Source organism: Mus pahari, chromosome 12 (assembly GCF_900095145.1).
Source record: "Mus pahari chromosome 12, PAHARI_EIJ_v1.1, whole genome shotgun sequence".
Classification (NCBI taxonomy): domain Eukaryota; kingdom Metazoa; phylum Chordata; class Mammalia; order Rodentia; family Muridae; genus Mus; species Mus pahari.
In genome coordinates this window covers 38,482,811-38,490,276 of record NC_034601.1, presented here as the reverse complement: position 1 = coordinate 38,490,276, position 7,466 = coordinate 38,482,811, and the positions used below count along the sequence as shown (strand labels likewise).

At 39.3% G+C, this 7,466-nt stretch overlaps 1 non-coding gene across 1 annotated transcript; it reads right to left on the bottom strand.

Moving 5' to 3' along the window:
* Positions 1 to 1,308: 1,308 nt before the first annotated feature.
* LOC115065202 lies at positions 1,309 to 1,372 on the bottom strand. Its single transcript, XR_003844988.1, has one exon. It is a non-coding gene; the product is annotated as a U7 small nuclear RNA (small nuclear RNA).
* Between the last annotated feature and the right edge of the window lie 6,094 nt (positions 1,373 to 7,466).

Genomic DNA, 7,466 nt, shown 5'->3' with positions numbered 1-7,466 from the left:
ACATTCATTCAAACAGGTATTCCTTTGCCTTCCATCCGTATCAAATAGTCACCAGCAGTATGAAAATAAGTCTTCTTCCTCCTAAGGAGGGTTTTGAACAGTCTTGGTTTTCGTAATCAGTCATCGTCAGGAAGCATAACCTATATGTAAAGGTGCTAACATGGTTGCGTTGTCTTTCTAAATCACTCATAGTACGAAATGAGCTGTATGTTAGAAGCCATGCAGACTATGATTGCTTTAGAAATATTTGTCTCTGACAGTGGCTCCAGCGATGACGGTCCGATTCACACGTCTCCACTGCTCCCTCAGTTCATCAGCTGAATGGAGTGAGAGTTTCTCGTAGTGTAGTGCATTCTTCTAGCGAATGTCTAAACGTCTGAACGGAGAAATGAATTTACTATTTTCCTCACCAGATAACTGAGGTCTCACCTCAGTTAGAGACCCTGATGCAAGTCTACTTTGTTCATAAGCGTTGGCGGACAAAGTGACAATGCCTTAGAATAACATTAGCTGCCACTGGCTGTACATCTTTGTGTGTGCCAGGTTGCTGTCGAGACCTTCTATATGTATCATTTTGCTATAAATTAACTGGCCCTGCAAGTATGCACTATTTTTTTTTCTCATTCTACCAAGAAGGAACTGAAGCATAGGGAGGTTTGATAATGCCTCATGGTCACTCTCAACAACTTGCAGGGTAGGGTCTGGCTTCAAGATCTGAGTCTTTAACTGTGGGCTAGACCACACCAGGAAATTAACCATGATAGATGGACAGGTGCATGATTTCAGAATACTTTGTAAGATTGCTTTCAGTCTTGGAGAGCCCTGAGATAGAAAGGGATCTATCTAGCCAGGCAGATTCTGTGTTGGGGTGCTATGCTTGTGATCCCAAACATGACTCCTAAACTGTCATGGGGAATGTAGAAGTCTTTCCCATAGAACTTTTTCAGATTATTGGTACTAAGCCTATCCTCCTAAATGTGTCCCATCTTGCTAAGTACTAGTTTTGGCTTGGTCAGGGGTCCTGAGCAAGGTGTATGGGAGCAGAGAAACAAACTATTTGAAGCCAATCATGGAAACAAGCTGACAGCTCTGCTTTCTGCTCGAGAGATAGCTCTCTGCTAGCGACATCTCTCCTGTGTAAAAAAAAAAAAAAAAATCCTAAAAGCTCCCTGGATAGCACATGCATTTTCCAACCAACGTCAGAAAACCTGCTAGACAGAGTCAGAGAACCCACAAGACAAATTCCCAAAAGAAAAAGTGGCTAGGAAAAACATTCCAAAAGAGCTGTGTTAGCTCTCTAAGTAATTCTTAGGTTTTTCCAACCAAGGTTAGAAATCCTGTTAGAAAAATTCTAAATGATCTGTGTTCACTCTCCAAGCAGTTCTCTCTGGGTAGCTCTCTCTCACAGACTAAAGCCCAGTCTTTTATTTGCACATTAATTCAGTCATTTACTCCAGGTTCCCTTTTGATTATTCCATAATTCAGCATTTTATGACCTTAGCCCCTTGATTCTTTGGAGAAGACAGCAGGTACATGGTTTTTTTGTTTGTTCGTTTGTTTGTTTTTAACATGGCAAATGAATTCAGAGATCTGCCAGCCTTAGTAAGCATGGATAATAAGCTAACTGGGTGGAATGTGGCTCTGATCACCATTCTCACCACACCTAGGCCTAAACTTGCTCCATTCCAGGCTGACCTTGAACTCAGAAGTCTGCCTGCCTTTGTAAGCACACACAATCAACTTAGCTGGGTGGGATCTTTCCCTGTGATCACCACTCCCTGAGTCTCTTTATTTCCTTCCTTAATATTTTTCTGACAAGCTGGCTTATAGTACAACTGCCTCTGTTCTTTTAGGTCTGTAAAGCCCTTAATACAGTTCATATTTTATCCTTATACTTTGCATAGTTGAGAAATTATACATTCTTGAACTCATGTTTTCAGAGTTTTTCCTACAGCCTTAAAGGCTGTCCTGAACGTCACAGCTTTTCCCATTTTGCTAAGGACATTAGACACATCCTTGACTCCCAGACTCATGTTGGTTTTGATTATCATGGAATCAGTAACTTGGAAAAAAGGACATAAAGTAAAATATGACCTGAGGGCTGGTGAGATGGCTCAGCGGGTAAGAGCACCCGACTGTTCTTCCGAAGGTTCTGAGTTCAAATCCCAGCAACCACATGGTGACTCACAACCATCCGCAATGAGATTTGACTCCCTCTTCTGGAATGTCTGAAGAGAGCTACAGTGTACTTACATATAATAAATAAATAAATAAATCTTTAAAAAAAGATATGACCTGAAAGAAGGACATAAAGTAAAATATACAAACAAGCCTTATACCCAGAGACTGTCAATAATCATAGAGGCCCAGGTCCTGCTAGCTCTACTCCAGGGGCAGGAGCTGTGTCACACCATCCCTGCTGCATGGCTATGCAGGACTCAGCACAATCTCAGCAGACTGTTTATATTAAGAATTTGTGGAAAACGTGGTGCCTTTCTTTATAGCAATAAAGAAAGGAGCTGTTAATGAAGTAAATTTGACCACCTTCCTCCTCCCATCTACAGTTTTGTTACTATCTCAGATGGAAAAAGACATAGTTCAAGGCAAACACACTTACCAGTGTGAACCTCTGCTAATGGTCAAGTAGTTATTTCTGCTAATTGTCAGCACCTATTATACTCATTATCTTTTCAAAAATTGTGGTGAAACATAACCATTTGCCATGTAAATCATCTAAAGCATAAAATTCAGTAGCACTAATTAGACTCACCAGGCTGGACATCTGTGGCTATTTCCAAAACATTCTCATCATCCCATACAGAAATTCTGTATCTATTAAGCAGTGATACATTTTACTTAAAAAAAAAACAAAACAAACCATTGTGTGTAATATGTGTGTAAATGGACGTGTGCATAAATGAGTTTAAGTAGGTGGAGCGTGCAGGTGCGTATGGAAGCCAGAGGTCAATGTCAAGCATCTTCCCGGATTACTTCCCACTCATCTTTTTTTTTTTTTTTTTTTTTTTTAAGATTTATTTATTATATGTAAGTACACTGTAGCTGTCTTCAGACACTCCAGAAGAGGGAGTCAGATCAGAGGATGGTTGTGAGCCACCATGTGGTTGCTGGGATTTGAACTCTGCACCTTTGGAAAAGCAGTCGGGTGTTCTTACCCACTGAGCCATCTCACCAGCCCCCCCCCCCCCCCATCTTTTAAGGCCTCTCACTGAACTCAACCTTTCCTGATGGGCTTGACTGACTGGCCAGTGAGCTCCAGGGATCTGCCTGTCTCTGCTTTTAGCTCTGTCCCCTAGAGTAGGAAGACAACACCCAGCCTTTTTAGTCTAACTTCTGGGGATACAAACTCATGTCTTCATGCTTGCATGATAAGTACTTGACTGACCAAACCAGTTTCCCACTCTCAGCAATAATTCTTCATTTTCCTATTCAAAGTTAATAACTGCTAATATACTGTCTTTAAGTTTAAATGTCCTAGATACTTTATATAGTCAGAATAACACAATATTTGTTCTTGTGTGTACATTTTACTATATTTAGTGTGTTTCAATGCTTATTCATACTGTAGCATATATCATAAGTACATTCCACCCCATTATTGAATAATATTCCACTGTATATATATGTACACAAATTTACTTATCCATTTGTCTGTTGATGTTGATCAGATGTCTGATTTCTACCATTGGCAGATATAATATAATATAATATAATATAATATAATATAATATAATACAGCTATAAACATTGAGTTCTAAGTATCTTTTTTACTTTCTGCTTCAATTATTTTGGATATAGCCTTAAAAGTGAAATGCTTGGTAGGCAATTTATAGAATGGCTTACCATGTACTTCCTCCTGGTATTCAAACTTCTGTGTAAACCTTTCCCTCTAATGTAAGCTGAGTGAGAGAGAGTCTTTAATAAATGGGCGACTACAAGGAAGAGGCAAAGCTCCTGAGATTAGGCTGTGAAAGGCTGTGACTTCTTCCTTGTTTGCTGTCTTTCACACTCCGGCTCTGTTGCTCTCAGGGCCTCTAGATTCCATGCTGAGAGTCATGCAGTAGAAAGACCCATTTGACTAGGGTAAGGAAAGTGAGAGCTTCAGTCCAGAAGGCCATGCTACTATTGGTTATTATGCCAATAACCCTATGAAGAGCTTAGATGTGGCTCTTCACTCAGATAAGACCACAGACTCGTCTAGCACCTTGGTAGTGCTCGAATGACTATATGTGTGAGGTAAAAATCACCTCACACAATCATCCTGCACAGAAAAGCTGATGTAATAAGTATTTGTTAACTTAAACTTCTAAGTTCTGGGGAAATTTGATATGCAAAAGTAGGTAACTAATCGCCCATGTTTCCTGCTCCTTTGGTAATAGCATTAAATTAATTTGAATGCAAGACAAAGGCATTTGCATGATGGAAGAAGTCCCTTTTCTGGACCTGTTTGAGAGCAGTAGACTTGGGCCAGCCTAAACACAGAGCTAGATTAGGGGAAGAAATAACCAGTTTCTCTATGGTTGTAATTTTTTTTTTTTTAACTGAAGCATCTCTGCATTTTGGATGATTCTTGGATTCAGAATCCAGTGGCAAACCACTGAGTTCAACATACTTTATAGTCCCTTCAGGAAAGCTGTCATCTAAGCTTATCTTCTTTCCCTTGCTCTTCCAATAGGAAAAACAAACAAAACAAACAACAGCAAAAACAACAACAACAACAACAACAAAAACCTATCAAATTGAGAGACAGCTTGTTATTCCTCCCTACTTCAGTATTCCCTGAATTGAAACAATGTTCATTTATTAAAATTGATTGAGCTTTAGGAAGATTGATTCATATGAGAAAACCAATACACCATCATGCATGACGGAGGCAAATTATAACAGTGGTTGCTGTTCTTAACGTGTAGTTCTTCAGTGGACTATAGGGGTTCAAAATAAAGTCTTACAAGTATAAGCATGATAGTCTATGTTTCTGCAAGTGCACATTTTCCTACATAAAGTGGTGATAAATTTTACAGATTCTCAAAGGAAAATGGGACATAAAATATTTGGCAAACTCCTAATTGGGGTTCACATTAGCCTTCCTACTATTGGTTGTAATAATTTTGAATCTCGGATCTCGAATGGACATTTTTCTGGTATCTAGAGTCTCCTATCTCTGATCTTCAGATTATCGGGTCGGAACCTTTGTGTATTGACACTAGATCACCTTGGACCCAAGGAAGCAGCAGCCTTTCAGGGCTATGTGCTGTGAGGCTTGGGCTCTTGTGCATTCACTCTGCAGGTCCATGATGGTGCTTCTCTGTGGACTTGTTCCTCTGGTTCAGGATAATTTACTTTTATTTATACCTGATAATACCAAGAGGAGATTCTGGCAAATTAATATATTCTTTGATGTCAGAATGATGAGCAATTAGCACTGAATGTAGAAGACTCCTAGTCCAATATTTACATTATCTTGTCACAGCCAGTCTCTCAGGTGCTGAAGAACTGCTGCCATCCTTAGAAAAAAACCTACTCCTCTATAGGGCAATTAGGTTGGAAATATCTTCTTTTTTCACTTTGGAAATATCTTCTATGATTTTTTTCCCCTCTGTTTTCTTTGACTATCTGTTGATTTTGGATTGCTCCTTAGAACAGTAGGTTGTTATACTTCTTCCTCCATATGAGTTTCTGTTTCAACACTGAAGATGGTTCCCAATTTAAGTTACTTTAAGAGTGGTTCAGGTCATATTTTTGAAGCTTCTCATCTCCCCTAACCCAAGAGTATTTGATTGTCCACAATTAAGGAGAATGTTTTTCTCATTACCACTGAAGGCCTTTGAAATGAGTTGCATCCATTAAGCCTACTCTCTTTACTTGGTTGACCTGAAATGTATGAGCGATTACCTTTAGGAGTTGGAGATGTTACTGGAATGTTTATACATTATGTTTAACATACAAATAAATGTATTAGTCATATGTTAGTCTTGATTAATTTTTGATTTTCAATTCCATTTTATTTACAAATGCCCAGAAAATTAATAAAGGATATCCCTGTGTTTGTGAAGGCCTTTCCAGTGAGTAAATCCTTCCAGTGCTAGGCTAGGCTAGAATTAAAGCAGGAAGAAGAGAGTCTCTAGCACATGCGTTCTAACTCTCTGTTCCTGGCTGCCATGAGGGGAGTTACTCCACTATGTCCTTCCCACTATGACTGAATCCCCTGAAACTATAAGAAAATTAATCTTTATATCCTTAAGGTTTTTTTTGCTTAGGTCTGTTTTCACAGCCATAGAATATCTAACACACATACATATACAGTTGGGTTGTTTCAAAATATTTATGTCTTATGAACACATATGGCAGCAGTGACTGTCACACACACACACACACACACACACACACACACACCATTGTCTTCAACATCTTGAGGATAACAGGAGGGAAAAGAGGGAATTTGTATTTTGTGTCTGCACAGCACATGATTAATCCATGATAAATCTGAGGTTATGAGCTGGTAATGCTACACTGAAGAGTTGATCAACATGAACTCAAATTGATCTGAGAGCCCAACCTTTCAGACTAGGGGAGGCTTAGAATAGATGATATAATTAAAGAAATGCAGTGTTATTTCATACCTGTGTACCGTAGAGTAAAATTCATACCATTATTGCTTATGGTTATTTAGTAATAACTTGTTTATGGATATTCTCATAGCAGATTTCCCAATTAGAGTTTTAACACTACACCAAGGATCTCATCTCTTTCAGGCATGTGTCTAAACAGTTATATTCATTTTGAGATGGTGTATGAGCTATATTCCTGTGGCTCTTCCCAACTTATAAAAACATTTTTTTTTCCTGCAGTGAACTTTTAGGGTACATGGAGTGCATTAGCTTTCACATCATCAATGAAGATGCAGCCTCAGAGCAGCCAGGGACCTTTCTGAAGGGCTGGGTTTGGTGGGCGGAGCTTTTCTGAAGGGCTGGGTGAGTAGTGGGTTGAGTTTCAGGTACAGGCTTTGGTGTGAGCTGCTTCTGCACACAGTGGGGATGTAGGACACCTGGAACGGAACTTGGGCACTGTCCTTTTCCACCTAGTATCAGAAAGGCTGGCTGGCAGTGAACAGTGCTAGAATTGCCCTCTCAAGACCTCCTACATAAGAAATAACACCCTATCAAAAAAAATGAAAGTATAATTCACATACAGTGATGTGTATAGACACTATGTGCATAACTTGATTAGTTTTGACAAAACGCAGACACTTATGCAACCCACATTTGATTGAGATCATTTCTATCACTCTGGAAACATTTCTAGCATTTCATGGCCCATTTCAGTTAGTTTCCTCTTGACTCCTGTTCTACCAGATGATTTCTGCTCTGACTTCAAGCCTTATAGATTCGTAGGGCTAGTTTCGCATGGTTCTAGCCTTATAGATTCGTAGAGCATGGTTCTGTCTGGGA